General features: G+C 37.5%; 1 protein-coding gene and 1 pseudogene across 7 annotated transcripts in view; one reads left to right on the top strand and one right to left on the bottom strand.

The window, feature by feature from the left end:
* Positions 1–20,587, bottom strand: part of MACROD2 (mono-ADP ribosylhydrolase 2) — a 2,111,745-nt gene that overhangs the window by 1,513,769 nt on the left and 577,389 nt on the right. The window lies entirely within an intron of this gene.
* LOC126929257 (RING finger protein 11-like) lies at positions 1,594–2,103 on the top strand (annotated as a pseudogene).

The following is a 20,587-nucleotide window of genomic DNA, read 5'->3' as shown; positions in this document are numbered from 1 at the left end:
CCCTATGTGATTTAAAAGAAATCACATAAAAATTACCAAAATAATCATGACAATCAATTTTATAGCAAGGCAATAAACAATTGAAAATGCTTGATGTAAAAATATTACTTATTTAGATATAAGACAGGTGATAAGAACAGTTTACAAAACACATTAATAATTTTAATTTAAAAGAAAACTGGTATATACAGTATTTATTCTGAGGTTTACTTTTTTCTATTTCATTATTTTGTTAAGACAATATGATATTAACATTTAAAGAGGTCAAAGAATATGTGAAGAAACTATCTCTTCTTAAGTAATTCTTCCTCTCTCCCCATATATAAATTCTAGCTCAGCCTATAAACTCACTGGATACTTGATACCACCAATAAATCAAGTGTGGTTTGTTCTCTGATAATGTCTCAGACGAGAACGGTGTGCATGGCAGTCATTGCTGGTGCACTGCCCAGATCCCCATGACTTGGACCATTTCGGTGCTGTTGGTACGACTTCTAGAACATGTGTCTCTTTGCCTGAGGGCTCCGTCTGGCCACTAGAGTGGGCTTTCTTTGCCTGTAGGCATGGAGCGCCATAACTTCTGGGAAATTCATGTCCTCCAGTGCTCTCATCCTTTAGGTGGGATAGCTGTAGAAACAACCCTTCATTGCTCCAGGTTAACTTGCTTGTCACCCTTTTTTTAGCCTCATTCATTCCCTTTCTTATTTCCCCCACTCCTCTGTTTGTATAATATTTCCAGGGATCACTCAAGGTGAATTGTTAGCATTCTAATCTAAGAAAAACAAAACTAAGATGATATATTTTACAGTGTTAGCTTTATAAGATAAATGCAAAAGGTGAAAATGATGAAAAAATAAGATATAGTAGAAATGCTTCACACCAGTATTCTGAATGTAAATCTGAGTTTATAATTGGCAGTTGGGGTAGAGGGAAAACTACCATGGAGTAATCATTTACTCAAGAAACAGCAAATATTTTTCATACTCTGATTCTAAAAATGTAAAGAAGGCACAGCCTTTGCTCTGAAGAAATAAAAGTCTTATGAGAAAGTCAGATACAAAGTGTGAAGGGGCCAAGTCTCCAAATATGGCCCCAATAATTCCTCCAATTTTTTATGCAAGCCCCTTTGCGATGTGGCTTTGCCTCTCCTCTAATCAAGAGTTGTAGTCTATTTTACCATCTCTTTAATTCTGAGTTGGCCCTTTGATTTGCTTTGAGCAACCAAATGCAGTGGAAGTAATATCTGGGATTACTACTCTATCCCTAAGGAGGACTGGCACTTTCACGTGCCCCTCTTGGAGCCCAGCATGGTCATGCTGTAAGTCCACACTAGACTGCAGGATGATTAGAGCCACACAGAGGAGACACTGGAAGAAGAGAAGCCATTTTGGACATTCCAGTCCCTCTTAAGTTGCAACTGTATAAGTGACCTCAGGTACATAATCAAGGAGAATCTCCCAGCTGAGCCCAACCAAGCTACAGGATCATGGGAAATAAGAAGTTGTTTGAAGCCAGCAAGTTTTGGAGTGGTTTGTTAAGCAATAACGGATAACTGATTCAACAAGCAATTACAGTGCAGTCTGATAATTCCACTCCTCGGATGACATCTCCCTGCTTCACGTGTCTCAGTCCCACCAGGCTAGCCCTGGCGAGGAGACAGCCAGATCAGGAGCCACTGCTGCCACATCAGGAAAAAGTTCCAGTTTCACTCTACCATCCAACACCTAGCCAGACTCGGTTTGCAGTTCAGTTGACTGAAGAGGAACAAAATAGGACAGCTCAAAGAATAAGCCTTATATAACATCTGCCTAAAGGAATTTATGACCCTGGAAGAGATAGATCAGATCAGAAAAAAAGATCTGTGCATATGTGATCTGTATGATGGACTTTGTTTATGAGGACCGAATTCAGTTTCTGCCATGCATACACATTTATCAGGAGGGCTATACAGATAACTGGTTGGTGAGATCCTTCACATTCCACCCCTGCATGGAGCCAGTTGATGCAGCACTGCTTACAACCTATGAGATTAAGCGAGCCAGGGTCTCTCATCTGTCTTCAAGTGAGCCACATTTTTGGTGGTTTTTGATTGTTTGTCACTGAGCCCAAAGAACCAGGCATTAGGAATTAAAATCATGCACAAAAGTTTCCTACGAATTTCCGGATGGCTGCAGATGTTGGGGGAAAAGTACGTGATATTTTAGAAACTTAGGGGGAAAAGTAGGATCATATTTTTATGTAAAGCCTGGACCCAATGTTTAAAAATATAATTGTATTTAGATCTTGAAAAAAAAAGAGAAAAGACAGATATTGGGTGAGTACCTACTGTAAGATAACACTGTGCAGGGACTAACCAAAGATACACAAAATGCAATTGCTGCCATAAACACACATTTTTGCTAGGAAAATGGCTATTATTTGTAATGATTAAAGGATACCCAAGTTATGTACAGTATAATTATGACCCTATGGACAAGAAAAGTTGAGAGAATAAAACATGGAAGTGTAGGCTAGATGAAGGAGTTTAGCTGAGATCAAAGGAGGCGAAAGTTGTGATCAAAAGAAGGAAAAGCCATCCAGGTAGGGGGAAGAGTTGAGTAAAAACGCAGGAGGCTAAACAGGGATGACAATCAGGATCTGTCTGACAGAGCAGTGGAAAATGTGGATAGCAAGATGTAGTCTCTATTTTCTTACTCCACAATCCTAAAACAAGTTCCCTAAAAATATATGATGGATATTGGCCCTTGTTTCCTTTGAACCAAAGCATTAAGAGAACCACTTATGAACAGTAGCAAAATATCACCCATCTTCTAATTACTGTTGAAAAGCAGATTTGCAAAATGTTTGCTTCTTTTTTCTCCTGGGGGATTCTTTCTTCTATTTTGTGGCAGAGAACATACCAGTCAACCACATGCATGTTGCTATAACTAGGATATAGCTGCTGAAACAGCTAGCCTTAATACTTAATGCTATCAATACCAAAAAATTCTAGCAATTACTTCATATTTCCATTTGCAACAAATTTTTAGTATATTTACAGAGAGTTTCAACAGTTCCTAATATCTACAATGTGGATGGATAGCATCTTATGCTTTGAAAATTAATAGGGAGACCTGATTCCCTGGACTTACTTAAACATAGCTAATATATTATTACCTTAATACTTTGTTCCCATTCATCAAAATAAAAAATAGAGTGCATTTATAAATTTAAATGAAACACTGATTAGAGTTTCCATTTTCTCTTTTAAACTATGAGCAGTCAGTCAATGCAATTCCATCTTTGTTAAATGTCTAGAACATGACTAAAATAATATATGTGCACATGTATACAGATATCTCTACACCCATATATGTAAATACTAGTTTATGGCTTGTATAGATTCTGAGATTTATTAAATAAGACACCTTCACTGCTTCCCAGAGATAATAGTTACCTGACATATACAATTCTAAATGGGGTACCTTATCTCTCTCTTCCACACCTTCAAATTAATAGTGTTTTCCTAACACTCATTGCAATTTCTCAAAAGTGAACTTTAACAAACAAAGCATTTAGATGTTATGAAATGCACTATCTTAATGTTCATAAAAGTTATTGCTTACACCCTGCATGATTACTTAATTACTATGATTCAATTATCAACAAAACAAAATGCAGAAAGTAGATCTCACTTGCTTTCTTGCCCAGAAGCCACATCCCATAATTAAATTGGAAGATGGTAAAAAATCTCCTCAAACAATGCAAGGGACCGGTGGAGCTGTTCATTCTGCTCATTACCCTTGGGTTACAGCTGAATCAGATCCTGTAGGCTGTAATGACTAGATCACCTGAGACCAAGGCTGCTAGTTAAGTGCACACTGCTTTAGGAAGTGAGTTCAGAGGAATGATAACTGGACTCCCAGATCCAAGGAGCAGCCACCAATACCCAGAACCCACCCAGGTACCAGACAGGATACCTGCATAGAACTCTGTGCCCAATAAAATGATCCATTGGCCTGGGGAAGAATAATCTCAAACCTGTAGGGTAAATTGTGTGTACGGGTAGGCAGAGACCACAGTGTCTTTTTTCCTAGACAGGCTTCTCCCTACATTTAATCATTTACACTTATATTTCATCTCTCAGGGAGTGAATATAGTGTTCCCATCTTCATCAAGTGGTCTCATCATCATCATGATCATCATCATCATCATCTGGACAGATACTATTAGTGCTCCGCCCATATGCCCTCAGCTCTTACCATTTCAGGCAGGCCAAGCTGATTTCCAACTGTTAGCACTTGTATTTCATTGCCTGAAAGCTTCTCTGCCTGCCAAAGACCACGCTGCCTATGTAAGTGGCAGGCTGCAAATGCCAAGGAATTAATACCCCCACAGAGCAGTCCTCACCTAATGACTGGCAGGAGTTCATGGATAAATACTCCAGCTCCCTTATCTCTAGTGGGAAATTCTGTACACTTGACTCTCAGAATGCCACAGCATCATTAAGCTCCAGTTGCCCTCCTTATTGGCTTTTTTCCTTCTCTGCCCTACTTTTTCACTTCCCTATCAGTGTTCCTTGAGATTACCTCTTACATAAATTACTCATAGGAGAATCTTTGTCTCAGGGTTTGATTCTCAAGCAACTCAAATGGAAATCATCATCATCATCATCACAACAATAATAAGAGCACTCACTACTTACTGGGTTCCTCCTATATGGACTTGAAACTTTTACTCATTATTGTATTAAACTTTTAATTCTCACACATATAGCTATATTACCCATGCCTTATAGCCAAAAAAAAAAAAAAAAGAGAGGCATGGGAGATTTAAATACGTTGCTGAGATCTAGATCACGGAATTAATAAGATTAGAAGACAGAATCTGTCCGATTTCAAACTCATTTCGCTCATTCTACCATACTATGCTGCCACCCCTAGAAAGTAAAATTAAAATTATTTAAAAACAAAATTCACATGCTGAGCCCTACACTATTTTCTAAAAAAAAAAAAAAAATAGAAAGAATCATTTTTATTTCAGCTACTTAATAATAAATATCCAAGAATACATTTATCAACCTAACGATAGTTTCAAAAAGAGTCATCAGAAAGTGAAGTGGATAGTATATCCACATGGAACATTCCTCCACTTAATGTTTGGCAGTGTTTCCTTTTTGCCACATTAGCCTTTTACAGGAGCAGGAGACTTCCTTTAGAGGAGGGATAATGTCTTATTTGTGTCTGGATTCCCAGGAAGAAGCCAGCCAAATAGACATTTAGTGAATATTAGTTGAATTGACTGTCTTGAGGTCTACTAAATTGTAATGATATGGACATGTTTGAGGGAAATTAGTTTTTATAAGACTTCATCTGGATGCAAAGGAGACTGATAGGAAACAGAAACGTTAGAAAATGAGGAGAAATGAAATCCATGATCTTCGCTAAGTATTACCTATAGAGAAAAGGACTTGTATGTCAAAGACATCTGATATTGTAATGTAAGTGGCGTTTTGATATAATACTATCTTAAAACTTTTGACTTAATGATATTTTCAACTTATAATATCATTATCAGGATATAACCCCGTTGCAAGTTGAGGAGCATCTGTATTTACAATTAAGTTACTTTTAATAGGTCTACAACCTCCTATTTATAACTGTAAAACAGAAGTTTCTAAGTGTATGGAAGAAACAGTCCATGAGAGAAAAACAGAACTTTTAATTTTATCAATATGCCAATTATTTTAAAAACTATATATGAACAAACATTAAAATCCTAAATGGCTTCACCTTACAAAGTGCAGAGTAAAACTATACCCAGTTAAAATTAATTCATACCCTACATATAAGAGCTTAAAAGATGTAAAACTTAAAGAGACCAAGGAATATTATTTGAGATAGACTGGTTGTGTAAAAATACAGTTATAAATTGCATGCTGTGATAACTAGTTATAAATCTCATGCTGTTCTGTTCTGTCCTGCCTCGGATTTGAATCATCACTTTGTCCAGCGTGTCCACTCTGTATACACTACCAGTCCATTAGTCATTTACATCATCAGATAGGAAAACCTAATATATATAGGGTTTGGTACTATCTGTGGTTTCTGGCATCCACTAGGGGTCTTGGAATGTATGCCTTGAGAATAAGGGGTGACTATTGTATAGAACAGAGAAAGAAAACAAGGTACAAAAGGGACAATTTTCTACAGAAAAATTTAAAAATCCCATAATTACATTTCCAAACCATAATTGGTTGTTTTAACATAAAAGATTATTTTAAAATTAAACCTATAGCAGAATCTAAAAATTATAGTAATTTACCATTTCATTAATTCATTATGTAAAATTGTACACTTAAGGTAGGAAGAAAAACTTTCCAAAAAGCAGAAACAGTATGAATATTGTCATATTTAATTGCAGATTATTTTACCCTATGTCCTATTATAAAAATTTTCAATCATGCAGCAAAATTGAAAGAACTGTAGAGTAAAATCCCATGTACCCACCACCTAGATTCTCCCATGACTATTCTATTGTGCTTTGTTTTTTATCACATATCTATTAATTTAACCATCCTTCAATCCACTGGTTAATCCATCTGGTTTTGGTACATTTCAAAGAGATTTTCAGACACAGAAAAATTCTCTTTAAATACTTTTGCATGCATATGATTAATTATAATTCAACATTTGCTTCTACTTTATATTAAATTTACATACAATGAAATGCACAAATCTTAAGTATTCATTCATTGAATTTTGATAAATATGTGTATCTGTGAACACCCAAACTCCAATCAGTATATAGAACATTAAGTCATGAGGAAAATAAAAACTTAGTATAAGCTCCTTTTTCTTTTCTCTAATCCAAAATATTTAGAATGTTTAAAGTGAAACAAGAACATAGTTTTTCCTTAACCTCAAAAAATATTTTCAACTCCATTTCAGTAAATAAATAAAGAACAGCACATGAAGTGATGCCTATGGATTAGCTTGATTTAGAGCAGGGATATTACACCAAACATTGACAGTGCCATGTTGGCAACATATACATAGGAGTGAGGTGAGGGAAAGACAAAAGGGAGTGATGGCAACTGTGGTCAACACACCAACATTCAGCTCCAGCTAACTGATGCCATGCAGGCATAGGTGTCTCACGTCAGCAAATCTTCAGGCTATTCAAGAAAGGCTGGGAATCCAGATTTTTATGTGCAATATATTGAATTTCTCAAATGTTAACAATGAAATTATACATCTTTGAAACATTATGTGGTTTAGTAAAATTGGGTCTGTAAATCTCCCAGATTACATTCTGTAGTTTTGAGTTTCATGCCATTTGATGACTTGTGGTTCCCCTGTAGTAGTATTACGATCAGATCATATTCTGAGTCAACAGATGAATCTTAGAATCATATGATTTAAAGGATCTATTAATCAATATTTTTAAGACATGTAAGACTTGAGTGGTTAGATATACCATATATACCATATACTATTACAACAGATAAACATAAAAACCAAAAGCAAACAGTAATACATCTCTTTCTCCTCAGGAAACATAACCACACAAAATGAAACCAATAATACCAGGGGTTTTATAGACACCATTCCCTCTCAAGCACATCATTTTGTTCACATATCCATGCATTCATTATATAGTGTGTATGTGTGTATGTGTGTGCTGTATGCTGTGTATATATGTGCTAGGCACTGTCCTAGGTCTGAAGACACTTACTTCTTTTAAGTAAGTAAAAGAAAAAAACCAGTTTTATAGAGTTTAGTTCAGGAAAGATAGACAATAAGTTCATAATATGCCTTGTGATTATAATAGGAGAAAAGTAAAGCATGGTACATGTGGGAGGTTTATATGAGATGGTTGGAGAAGACTTCCCTGACAAGATGGACTCTGAAGGGAGATAAAAGGAAGAAACAGAGAGGGAGCACTAAAAATATCCTGGGGAGGAGAGATCCATGCAGACAGAACTTGCCAGACTAAATGGGAAGACCTTAAATGCACCTCTAAAAAGTATGTCACCAAATGCAAATTAATATATGTGTGCTCCCCCTTCAGAGTACCTATTGTCACATAAAGTATATACAAATTGAGAGTGAAAGAACAAACATACTATTTTGGATTTAAGACTATGAAACCCTAGCAAGGCTTTATTACAAGCTTATTATTCAGAGGGATCAATTCTGTAATTAAGATGTAATACGATTTACAACTTCTGATGTACACTTTTTGCAGAATGCATTCACCACATAAGGATATCCCCTACCAACAGAATTCATAAGCACTAGATATTGCCAGGTGAAGTAAGATGGGGCTAATTATGGACAGTTGGCGGACCACTTTCACACAGAAAAATGGAATCTATATGAAGAATGAGAACATGAGCTCATTATACAGTCTTCAGAGATTATGCCTGATTTTTCTTTCCTTGAGCCTCTCCTAATGTAGAGCACGGTTATGAAAGTTAAAGAACCTCTCTGTTGCCAGCCCCTCTAAGGGTGCTGATAGCAGGTGGTGCTAATGTACCTCGACACAGGATTTCCTTGCTCAGAAGCTCAAAATAGGTAAAAGGGATTATGGCAACATCTTCACCTGACCCAGCAACAGCCCTGTCTTTTGTCACCCATCATGCCACATTCAGAAAAGTCGATCTAACATTTCAATCAGAGACTGGCAGAATTTGCCTTTTTATACCTGTCAAGATTGAAGGTAATTGTGCTCCCAAGGCCATTCCACTTGAAGGAAATATATGGAAATTAGAAATATACCACATTCTGAAAGAAACTGCCAGTTTCTGAGCGCCTTTGTGAACTCTCTTTTTCTATTTAATATAAAAATAGAAGGGGAAGGGCAGGGGAAGGGTTAGGTTGGAAGCACACAGTGAAATATGTTTGACTGCCTGCAAAGTCACCACATTGAAGCTGCTACTGCTTCTTGCCTTGACATAAACACTTCATAGTCTCCAATTATATTAATTGCTCATGTGGTAAAAAACCATCTGGGGTAGTAAACACAACTGAGTTCACAGACATGATAAACTTGGAAACATCCTGAATGCAAACAAGGGCAACATAAAGATGTTATCCCAACATTTTTAGTTTCAGAGTTTTATTTTTAATAAATTGGGACTCTTTTTAAAACGATGGCTATGTTATTAATTAAGGACATTGCCATAATGTCTTTAAAACTGTATGTGAATATATTTACAATATTACTGGTAACTGAAACTAAACCATAATTCTCTGTGAGTTATGAGACTATTAGGATCTTTAAAAGAAGGGCAAAGCAGTCTCAAAATGTAAAAAATCCCAATGTGTTCACATGGGAAACAGATTTGCTTAGCATCCAGGAACTGGCCACAGCTGCCATTACATCTAATGCTTTCCTCCCAATCTACCTCTCTACTCTACTAATGAGTGGAAAAAAAAATGATTCACATTCTAATCCGAATGTGCTACCTCTGTATTTGGGTACGAAGCAAGACCTAAGTTCTAAATTTCTCTGAAGGAAACAAAGTAAATTGTCTATACATTAGCATGTATAGACAGTTTATTTTTGAGTTCTCAGTGCTTATCAAAAATAGAGGATTTATGGCATATACGTTGAATATATCACTTTAATTTTTTAAAAAAGTTATTCCCTAGGGAAACTTAGATGTAACTACTTTGTGGCCGGGCGCGGTGGCTCAAGCCTGTAATCCCAGCACTTTGGGAGGCCGAGACGGGCGGATCACGAGGTCGAGAGATCGAGACCATCCTGGCTAACACGGTGAAACCCCGTCTCTACTTAAAAAAATACAAAAAACTAGCCAGGCGAGGTGGCGGGCGCCTGTAGTCCCAGCTACCCAGGAGGCTGAGGCAGGAGAATGGCGTAAACCCGGGAGGCGGAGCTTGCAGTGAGCTGAGATCCGGCCACTGAGATCCGGCCACTGGGCTCCAGCCTGGGCCACGACAGAGCAAGACTCCGTCTCAAAAAAAAAAAAAGGAGTAACTACTTTGTTTGAGGAAGCGTTTTTAGGAAATACCTTAGTGGCATGAGTGCTGATATATTGATCTGTGCAGAAATGAGCCCAATCATGAATAGCCGGTTTTCAGGGCCTTCATATTATCCCCCTTCCCTAAATGGTCAAATCCAGTCCTTTTCGCACAGGTCCTTCCCTCACTCCCCCATCACTCTCCCTTCTTCTACCACCACTCCCGGCTACATCCCTAGTGGAAAAACAGGAGTCAAGGGAGGATGGCCAGAAGAAGATATTTCTAAAATTCTGTGTATGATTATTGGTCAGAAAAGATAAAAGAGGTGTCAACTTGTATATGTGGGTACTTTCTTCAGGAAAGAAGTGCTATGCCTTTTCCTCCCCCTAAATAAAAGAAAAACATGAGATTTTGAGGAGAAGAAAATGTTTTAACTCAAAATATTATACACAATTGAGAAAATTTTGAACAGAGTCGCATAAGCTGGACAGAGAAAGGTCTTGATTTCTAGTGTTGCCGAATTTTGTCTCAGATAAAGTAACTACATTTTTAACCCATTGTTCATTCATTCACTCATTTCCTTACTCATCAGTTAGCCAGTCACATGTGAAATGTTTACTGAATACTCATTCAGTAAAACACTGAATACCAGGAAGTTCTAGGCACTGGGGACACACCAGCGAAACAGAACACGCGAAGTCCTGACTGTCATGGAGCTTACATTTGGAGACTGGGTTGTGGGGAACATGGAGAGAGACAATAAACATGTAGGCTCGAAAATAAATGAGGTACTTTTTCAGAATGGGATACATGCTATCCAGAAAACAGAAGAGGGTAATAGAATAAGATGCCTGGAGTAAAGGAGGTGGGCGGTCAGCAGAGGCCTGTCTGAGGAGGCAGCATCTGAGCTGACACCTGAAGAATAACAAGGGGACAGTTAGGTGACAATGTATGAAGGAGTGAGTGGGACATAGTCATGTCCTGAGGTGGGTATCAGTTCCTTATGCACCCGGAGTAGAAAGAAGGCCAGTGTGATTAGAGCTGAGAGAGTCATGCGCAGAGAGATGGGAGGTGAAGACTAGAAGACAGGCAAGAGCAGGCTCATAGTAGCTGAGCAGATTGTGGATTTTGCTCTAAGCGCAGTAGGACTCATTAGAGAGTGTTAGGCAGGGGTGTAGTGTGATCTGATTTCTGCATTTTAAATATCATTTCAGATGCTGCATGGAGAATGGACTGAAGATAGGAAGTGTAACAGAGGGAAGGCTTGTGACAATAAGTTGCCATCTCTCCTCCATTACTCCAACCTTTGATTCACAAGCCTTCTGGCATGAGGACCAGGGATATTCTAGTACTGCCCTGGGGCCAAGAACTGGGGTTAGCCCTGAGAAAAGGGTGCATTTGTTCCAGTGTACAAGAGACTCTAGACAGCTTACTCAGGTCATATGCTCTACCCCCTCCCAAGGTTGGGACCTTGGACAGGTAATCATTCTCTACCTCAGTTTCTTTTCATATTTTAAAACGGGATCATTATATTATAGTATCCCCTTCATGGGATTGTTCTGATTATTTATACAGAATAGTGCTTAAAATAATGGTGGAAACATGGTAAGCACTCAAGTAAAGATAGCAAATAGCACTACCACTACAATTGCCATTATATCAGTTAAGCGGATGGTATTTTGAGAACCAGGTTTGAGAAGAAGCAAAGAAGCTGACAATAGAGATCTAGTAAGGAGCTGCATCGGATTTCTGAGAGGCTCCTGTTTTCGTACTGCCATATGTATCCTGAGGAAGATTGTCTAAAATGGGCAAAGTATGAGAATTGTCTGCCTTCAGACTATGCTGGAAAATGAGCAGGATGAACCACTGGTGCCATTTTCAACTTTTCCTTTTGGTCATTTAGTTGGTTTGAGGCAAGTAGATGAGCTGGAGAAAACAGAAGTAGACATTCTATACATTAATAGAGCCCTGAAGCTCCTTTTCAATAGAAACCATATGGAACTTCCATTGGTGATGCCCTGCTTCACATCCTCTTAGCACACCTCTGAGTTCATCTGAAGCTACCTGGTTCCTATAATCACCAGCAGCTCCCCAACTTAAAGTACTTGTATCTTTCTGCCTCTCCACCTGCTCAGCCCATGTTTAGGGCAGGCTGAAAGTGCAAGAGATTAAACACCCCCAAGAGAAACCACAAACAATGAAGAATGGGGTCAGTGAATAAACACTCAACTTCCCTGTCCCTAGATGTAGACAATTTGGAGGCTATTTTATACAAGATCTATAGCAGGACTTAGTCCTAGTTACTCTTATCCTTAATCTGCTCATTAAAATCCATTTTTAAAAGCTGTATCACTCTCCCTCATTCTTGTTTCCTGGAACTACCTGTCAAATAAACTATCATATCTGAGTCACTCTGTCAGGTTTTGCTTTTGGAAGAATCCTAACTAGGACATCACATAATGCTTTCAAACAACATAGACCTCATATGAGCTTTCTTCCACAGTGAAGCAACATTTTCCAATCACTATCCCAATGATCAATCCCAGGGTAGAATGAGAGTGAACAGGGTAGAATAACAGAAAACAGAAGGAAGGGGGCTGGAGGGAGTAGGGAGAGCTCTAGGCTAATATCATGGCCAGGAAGCCACCCTGACCCTTTCTGACTAAACCTACAGTCACAGAGACAGGCACTTGCATAATAAAGATGCATTAAATGTCTGTGGCATTAATTATTATCTGACTCGGAATTCTGACAGAATTCAGTTAAAAACTGAACATGTTGAGACAGGCACTGGCATGAAGCCCCAACCTCATCAGATGTACATCTTAATTTACTGCAGATGGGCACCAAGTCATTTTGCCAATTTGGATGTTCCCAATAAGGTTTCACAAATAGATCTGTTCTCCAACAATATCTGCCTTTAATCAAAAGTGGAACAAATATAAAAAATGTGACTTAATGTATACATGGATACATAAATGCATGCACACATGCATGCACACACACACATACACACATACATTGGAAACACCAATGTTACCCATTGAGTTTCAGTCCAGTTAGGTTAGATTTTGTTCAAAGATAAAAATAACGTCTTATTATAATTTTGCTCCTAAAGATTCCTTGCATTTAACCATGTTAATACTTATTTATAAAGATGAACTGTCCCCAAAGGGAATAACATAAATAATTGTCAACTATGTCACATATATTCTCTATACCTCCAATTCTCATATATTATTCTTTATTCTTCCTGAAGCATAATATAAAACTAAGCTCATTTCTCTTCTGTTCAGGCTATGGATTTTCTTTCATTTTTCTGTATCCAGTAAAATCCTCCACTTGAGACATGAAAATTCAAAGTATTGGCTAGTCGAAATTCCACTTATGTTAATGGAGAATGCATTTTTAAAGAATAATTGTCACAGAGAATTATTTTATATTAAATGGAGATCCCTGGAAGTCAAAGTTGTGCATATATATATATACACACACATACACTCACATATATGTTGTTGGGTATGATGGGACAGTTCTTTGTGACAACTCTTTGAAACTGTAGGTCATTTCTCCCAATGACAAATAGTTCAAAAAATTTTACTTCTAAGAGTTGTAATGCTCCAGTTCCTTTTTTATTTTTTTGTCAAACCATGATACATTTCCCTCCTGTAACCAAGAGGACTGTTTCCATTAGATCAAAACTATTTTATAGGTTCTAATAAGTAAACAACTCTCCATAAACAAAGTGAATTACATTAGTACTAACTTTAATACTTTAATCTAAAAATATATACTTGAAAAACTAATGAAATCTTCTACTAATTCAATTCTAGAATACCTTCTTAGGATATAATATGATCAGGTTAGTTCTCGTGCTTAAGCCTGCTGGTGCAAGTCACTTCAGTGCCATCTGACCATATAACCCAAGGAAAGAGAGGGTCCTGGTAAAATCACAGCAGCTAAGGGAAGATACTGGGAGACCTTAACGCATAATTAATTCTTCCTTGCTTCTTCTTCTTCACTATATACTCAAGACTTTAACAGTTATTCCACCACAGCTTCCTAGTTACCTAACCAACACAATGCCCACCCAAGTCCTTGGCAAGACTTCTTTGAAAAAGAAAACTTTTTTTTTTTTTTTGAGATGGAGTTTCACTCTTGCTGCCCAGGCTGGAGTGCAATGGCATGACCTCGCCTCTGCCTCCTGGTTTCAAGCAATTCTCCTGCCTCAGCCTCCTGAGTAGCTGGGATTACAGGCATCTGCCACTACGCCCAGCTAATTTTTTGTATTTTTAGTAGAGATGGGGTTTCACCATGTTGGCCAGGCTGGTCTTGAACTCCTGATCTCAGGTGATCTGCCTGCCTTGGCCTCCCAAAGTGCTGGGATTACAGGCGTGAGCCACCGTGCCTGGCCAGGATAACTCTTATAAAGATACCTAACTAATTCAAAAGTACAATCTTAAATTCTAAAGGAATCTTGGTGGTTCCTTCAATCCTCTAAACCAAGTAGTAGTACTCAGATAAAATCATTCATTTTCTGCATAAATGTTTCTAACTATAAAGTACTCACCAGCTCCCAATATAGAGGGTCATTCTTTGTTTTTTATGCTTGGATCATTATCAAGCTTATTCTGGTAATAAGTCAAAACCTCTCTCCTTGCCTCTTTCATCTATTTTCCCTAATTCTGTCTCCAAGGACAACAATATATTTCATAGTTCTCTTTAGTAACTGTCTTTTATTTTTCTGTTCGAAAATTATCCTTCCCCTATTCCCCATCAATTAATGTTAAGCCCCTTGAGAATGAAGAAATTATTTTAAAACCATTTTTAGACTCTGAGGATCTGATCCAAAGTAGATGCTCAACAAATGTACATTGAAATGCTAAACATAAAGCAATCTCCATTCCCTTCTAAAATATATCTGTATTTGAAGATACTCTTGATCAATGAGATTATTCATTGATCCCAGTTATATGTAACATACATTATTAAGTAGATAAAACTTCTTTTCTATATTTAAGTCAATTTTTATACCAATGGAGGAAAATAGAAGCATGGATAAAAGTAAGAACATAATACATATTTATATTTGAACGTCAGCATATCCTCCTTTCTTAAAGTTTACCACATCTGAAACAAAACTTGAGTCAAAGAATAAAAATCCAAACACAAGAAGACCCAGAAAGGTGACCCAGTTTTCCATCTGGTCTCTACCTTTAGTTCCTCTTTGTTCACCACTCACACTGAGGAAAATGAAATTACCCTTCCAGATAAAGCAATGCTCGAATCTGACAGTGTGGTCCTTTCTGTGTTTTAGGCTTTCATAGTTGGATCTCCATGCCATCCTCAAGAAACACACATTAATAATTTAGGTTTTAAAAGATAGAGCCTAGATATCCTTCTCTTTTAACTAGTTTTTTTTTTTTTTTTTTTTTAAATAAGTAGCAAGACTAGTAGCAAGAACATATCTTGTGCAGAAGAAGAACTAAATATTACAGGGATTGACCATCCATTTGGTTTATGGAAAATTTGATAAGTTAAACATAGTTGCTATTGCTTCAAGTTACCATGTGGACACATTAAAGTATATCCAAAAGTATATCCATGTGGACACATTAAAGTACATCCAAAAAAATGAATGTCCAAACACAGGTAAGAAGGCTCTCAAATTCTTTACCTGGACTGTGAATAAGGCAAAATATGACTTTACTAGTGATCCCAATGAAAATGTTTGCAAAGAAAAGTGATTAATTATTGTAGTAAAAGAGGTATATAATAGTATATGAGAATTTAAAACTATATACTAGAATATTTTTTTAAAATTATACTTTAAGTTCTGGAATACATGAGAATCTTTTAATATGATCAGATGTTTAGAAATCAGGGATGAGTACAACTTTATTACTTTTCATCCTCTTTTTTTTTTTTCAAGATCAAATGGTTCACCACTTAGTCCACCGTAAACCTAAACCTAGAGGTCATTTATTTTCCTAAACATTTTTGAGAATCTTAACAGTTAAGAAATAATCTAAAAATTTATCATCATAAGTCATGTGGCTATGTGCTTCTTATAGCTTGTCAAAAAACAAAATTTTAACTAACTGAGGTTTAAAGATAGAACTGGCTTTTGTTAGCGGTTCATGAATTGAGCAGCATCCCGTCTACAAAACAGGGGAAGCTCCGATGAGCTGAGCAGCAGGTGTTGACTTTATAGACAGAAAGTGCTAAAGAAAGCAGAAATAAGGAACAAGAAATAAAGAACGAAAAGCAGATTGGTCATTTCAAAGTTACTTTCCTTATAAGGTTAAAGTAGACAGAATTTCCTTATCATCCAGGCTCAGGTAGACTGAGCCCTTTCACTCTTGCTGTGAAATCTGATTTTTGGAAAACTGCTCTTTCAGTTTGGTTATTACCTGGCACCTAGCAAGAGTGATTTCCATTCTGGTTTGGTCTGGTATGGGCCCGGTTGCAGGAGCTCAGTCCAAAACAACAGACTCCTATAAATTGGGTTTAATAAGGCTTCACATCTTTTGGCCCTTTATGCAAGGCTGAAAAAATAGCAAAACAAAAAAAGTTCAGCACACATGTCCGTAATTTCTGATACAAAGGCCTAATCCCGATGCATCACCCAGGGATTACTTGAAGACCTGAAACTTCAAGTTCACATAATTAATTCAGCAGTCTGAGCAATATATGTAGTAAATTAAAGCAGAGATAAAGTGATTGACATTTTGAGAAACTGCCAGTAGCGTATATTTGAACAACAGGCAAACAAGTCACCACATCTGAAGCATTCACTCTCTTAACCAAGAGGGTGGAAAAACTGCTAATGAAAACTAACCTGCTCAAACATTGAATGACTATAAATGATCTCAATCAGTAATAAGTAATGGCTCATGATACTGCACAAATCTTGTCCTTAAATTTTTTGTTAAAAATGTTTAGTTATACAGGATTGTTTTGTGCACAAAATGTGAAAGCCATGCTTCTTAGAAACCTGGGTATGAAAATCGTTATACTGCTATTGTCCTTCAGCATAAGCACACGTTAGGCCTTTGGGAGGTATGAAGTAAATGTGCTCTTCATAAAGAAATGAATGAATCTACAGTGAGTACAAATTGAAATCACCATATGGTAAAGAAAAAAACAAAACTCATTGGAATGTATCCACACAGTGAACGTCGAGTACTGGCTGAGAGGAATGTTTAATGAGAAAATTGAAGCACAGCTTTTATTAGGCTGGCTTTAGAAGAGAAAATACGGGGTGGGGAGAAAAAACTTTCCACCAGGATCTGTTACTCCTTAGAGGCTTGAGGAAGCTCCTCAACCTTCCCTTCCCAGGGGTAGCTTCTTATGGGCTGGTGGCTCTGTGTCTGAGATACTGGAGTGCTATAGATATAGCTGGGGCAGGGCATTTAATTTCTATGAATCATTCAGCTTACTATTTGACTCTGATAACCATAGATGAGAACATTTGGTAAACTATAAAATTGTAGGCAAAACGTTATCTTCATTATCATTACTACCACTAATAAAATACCTGCTACATAAGTTTTCTTGGGTTTCTGTAATAAATTGCCACATGATTGGTGCCTTGAAACAACATAAATTTATTCTGTCACATCTCTGGAGGTCAGAAGTCCAAAATCAACGTGTCAGTAGGGCTGTGCTACCTCAGAAGGTGCTAGGGAATAATATTCCTTGCTAATTCCAGCTTCTGGTCACTCCAGGCATCTCTTTGCTTGGGACCACATGACTTCAATCTCTGTGTCCATCTTCACAAGGTCTCTTCTTCTGGGTGTCCCTGTGTCTCCAGTATCCCTCCGACCTTCCCTCTGTATCCCTGTGTTTCAAATGTACATCTGACTTTAAGCCTACCCTAAATCTAGGACGACTTCCTCTTGAGATCCTTAATTGTATCTGCAGAGACTGTTTCTCCAAATAAGGTCACATTCACAGGTTCCAGAGGTTAGGACATGGACATATGTTTTGAGATCCTACTATTTCAATCTACTATACCTGCCTCAATTTTTGACAAGTTCTTTCCATCCCTCCTCCTCCTACCTTCCCTGTCCCCAAACCACAAATGGAAAATAAAATAATTTCCAGAGATTGTGATATAATTTTGGCTAATTGCTTTGTATTCTTGGGACAATAAAAGAGAAAATAACAAAAGAACAAGTGGAGAAAATACTTGGCCAATTGAGTGTACACAGTGACTAACAGATTATTAACAACCACCTTTTGCTACTGACTGCACAAGTTTATGTCTCTAGGATGCAATATTTATAGGAGTTAAATGAAGCATAGTGTACTGATTTGAACAATGATTCTCTGTCTTGAGACTTAATAATTAATTCCCATTCTGTTATGTATGCCATAAATGAGAAAATTAAATGCACACTTAAAAATTTAAGATAAATTATTTTTCAGTGCTCTTAATCATCTTGGAAGGTGGAAGGATACCAGCAGTTTAACCAACTCTGTAACATTAAAATGTACTCCACTAACAATTAGAGCTAATAGTTTAAATATAAGGATTTGACCTTTAAGCTGCTCTCAGTAAGCATCAATACAAATCCTGCAGAGAAGAACATGGATTTTTAGAGCTATTAAAATCAGATTTTTTCTGCCAGAATATATGAATGTAAGCAGTGTGCAGGGAAATAACTGGCTATAATACATACATAAATCACACAGCTTTAGAAAATACCCCATTTGAGAACTAAATAAAAAATATGGAAGTGCTTCTTTCCCTTTTTGATGAAACCAATCACCAGCCCTTTGCAGGCTCTGTGACATTTCTGCTCTTTATTTTGTGTTATGGACATAAAGGAATGTGGTAGTTGTGGGTCCTACATCCCCTGAGCCTTATCAGTTCCCTGGGACTTTTAGCTTCCAATATCTGTATCTCTTTGCCTGAAAGCTTCCCCACAAAGCTGCAAAACACCGTATCACAAGGGCCCTGGGGACATTAACACACTTCCCTGAGTTTCTCAACAGATAACTGACAAAAGCTGGGGTACAATTACCCCAGCTCCCTTCCTCCTTCTGAGGGATGACTCTGCATGTAATTCTGTACCATTTCTCAGAGTGCTTCTATGGCAGTAAGCTTTGGTCACCCAGTGATAATCCATTCTCTTCCCTGTATCCTTGTATCACTTCCCCTCCTCCTCTACCTTCCAAATAAACTACTTGTGCTCAAATCGTTGTTTCTGCTTCTGAGGCAACCCAATCTAAAACATGGGAAAGAAAACACTATGACCCTCTTTGCTTAAAAATTTATCTCAAAAATGAATCTTTCTGAAACCACTGCCATATATTAAACATTGATATACTAATATTAAAAATGAGAGTTCATATTTGTATAGTGCTGTGGCAGATACCACTAGTTAATAAAAAGACATGCCCTAGCCCCTTCTTCCTTTCCCAGAATCCCAATTTCATTCAAACGTTGAATGACTATGTGCCTCTGGGAAACTCAATCCTCCTAGGGAATAAACCTTGATCAGTCTTGGCAATCATGTCATTTCACTTCCATTTTCACTGACTGCTCAAGAATGGGCAAGAGATGCAGTTCTAGCTTATGGAACAGAACAGAAAGTTTTATTGGAGGTGTGTGGGAATTTTTATTTTATGCTTTAAAAAGGACATGAAAATTATTGTCATATAATGACAGGAAGAGGAGCCCATCCTGGCCTGTAAATGCTGTGTAATGAGGTGGTCTAGGAGTCGTGGTAGCCACACCACAAGCACGAAGTGAAAAGTCTGAAGACAAAAGCCAATACACTAAGTGTGGCAGGGCAGAAAGATAAAAAGAGACCTGGGTCCTTAATTATATAGTTATTGTTATTAACTAATGAATTAACTAATCCTGGAACTGCCTTATCTCTATTACTTCTTGTAATAAATCTTGTTGTTTAATCTTTTGGGTTTCTTGTTACTTGAAGCCTAAAACTAGCATGATGGCTTTTTCAGTGTGCAAAATGTTCTCATATAGATGATCTCATCTTTCTAGGTAAAGGCAACCTACCTAATAGTTCCTCTAGTGCCCTCTAGATCACAACTGAATCTCGTGCCCTTTCCTGAGCAGTCACTGAAAATGGGAAGTGAACGAACTAATCAAGGTTTATCCACATCTGGGCCTAGTTACACATGCAGATATAGGGATAAAGTTATGGGAGAAAAGATACTGAAAAGCCAGCACCTAATCTATGCTCTAGTTATTATTACATAAGACCCAGCCTCATATACCTACCTCCACAGGGTGGGTTTAGGGGTCAAATTAGATAACTTGCACTTACAGGATGTTCCAAGAGCCTGTCACATCACTCTGTAAGTGTTGGTTATTCTATTACTGTTGAATCAGAGAAGAGAGCCCAACCCAACCTAATCAATGGTCCATGTCTGTTTCCAGACAACACACTGCTACTTAAAATAATCCACAAATGAGATCAAGAAATGTTGGGACCCGCCACCCGCCCGCCCCCAAAAAAAAAATGTCTCAAGGAGAAAAAGAAAAGTCAGCCTAAAAAGACAAAGGGCTAAGAAAGCAAAGGACATTGGAAGGGAATATTAGCAGTTCAGGTGGCTAAAAGTAGTAGACAAAGAGGGTAAGC

The sequence above is a fragment of the Macaca thibetana genome, chromosome 10 (genome assembly GCF_024542745.1).
Source record: "Macaca thibetana thibetana isolate TM-01 chromosome 10, ASM2454274v1, whole genome shotgun sequence".
NCBI lineage: Eukaryota > Metazoa > Chordata > Mammalia > Primates > Cercopithecidae > Macaca > Macaca thibetana.
The sequence above is the reverse complement of the archived record's forward strand: the minus strand, read 5'-3'. Positions and strand labels throughout refer to the sequence as shown.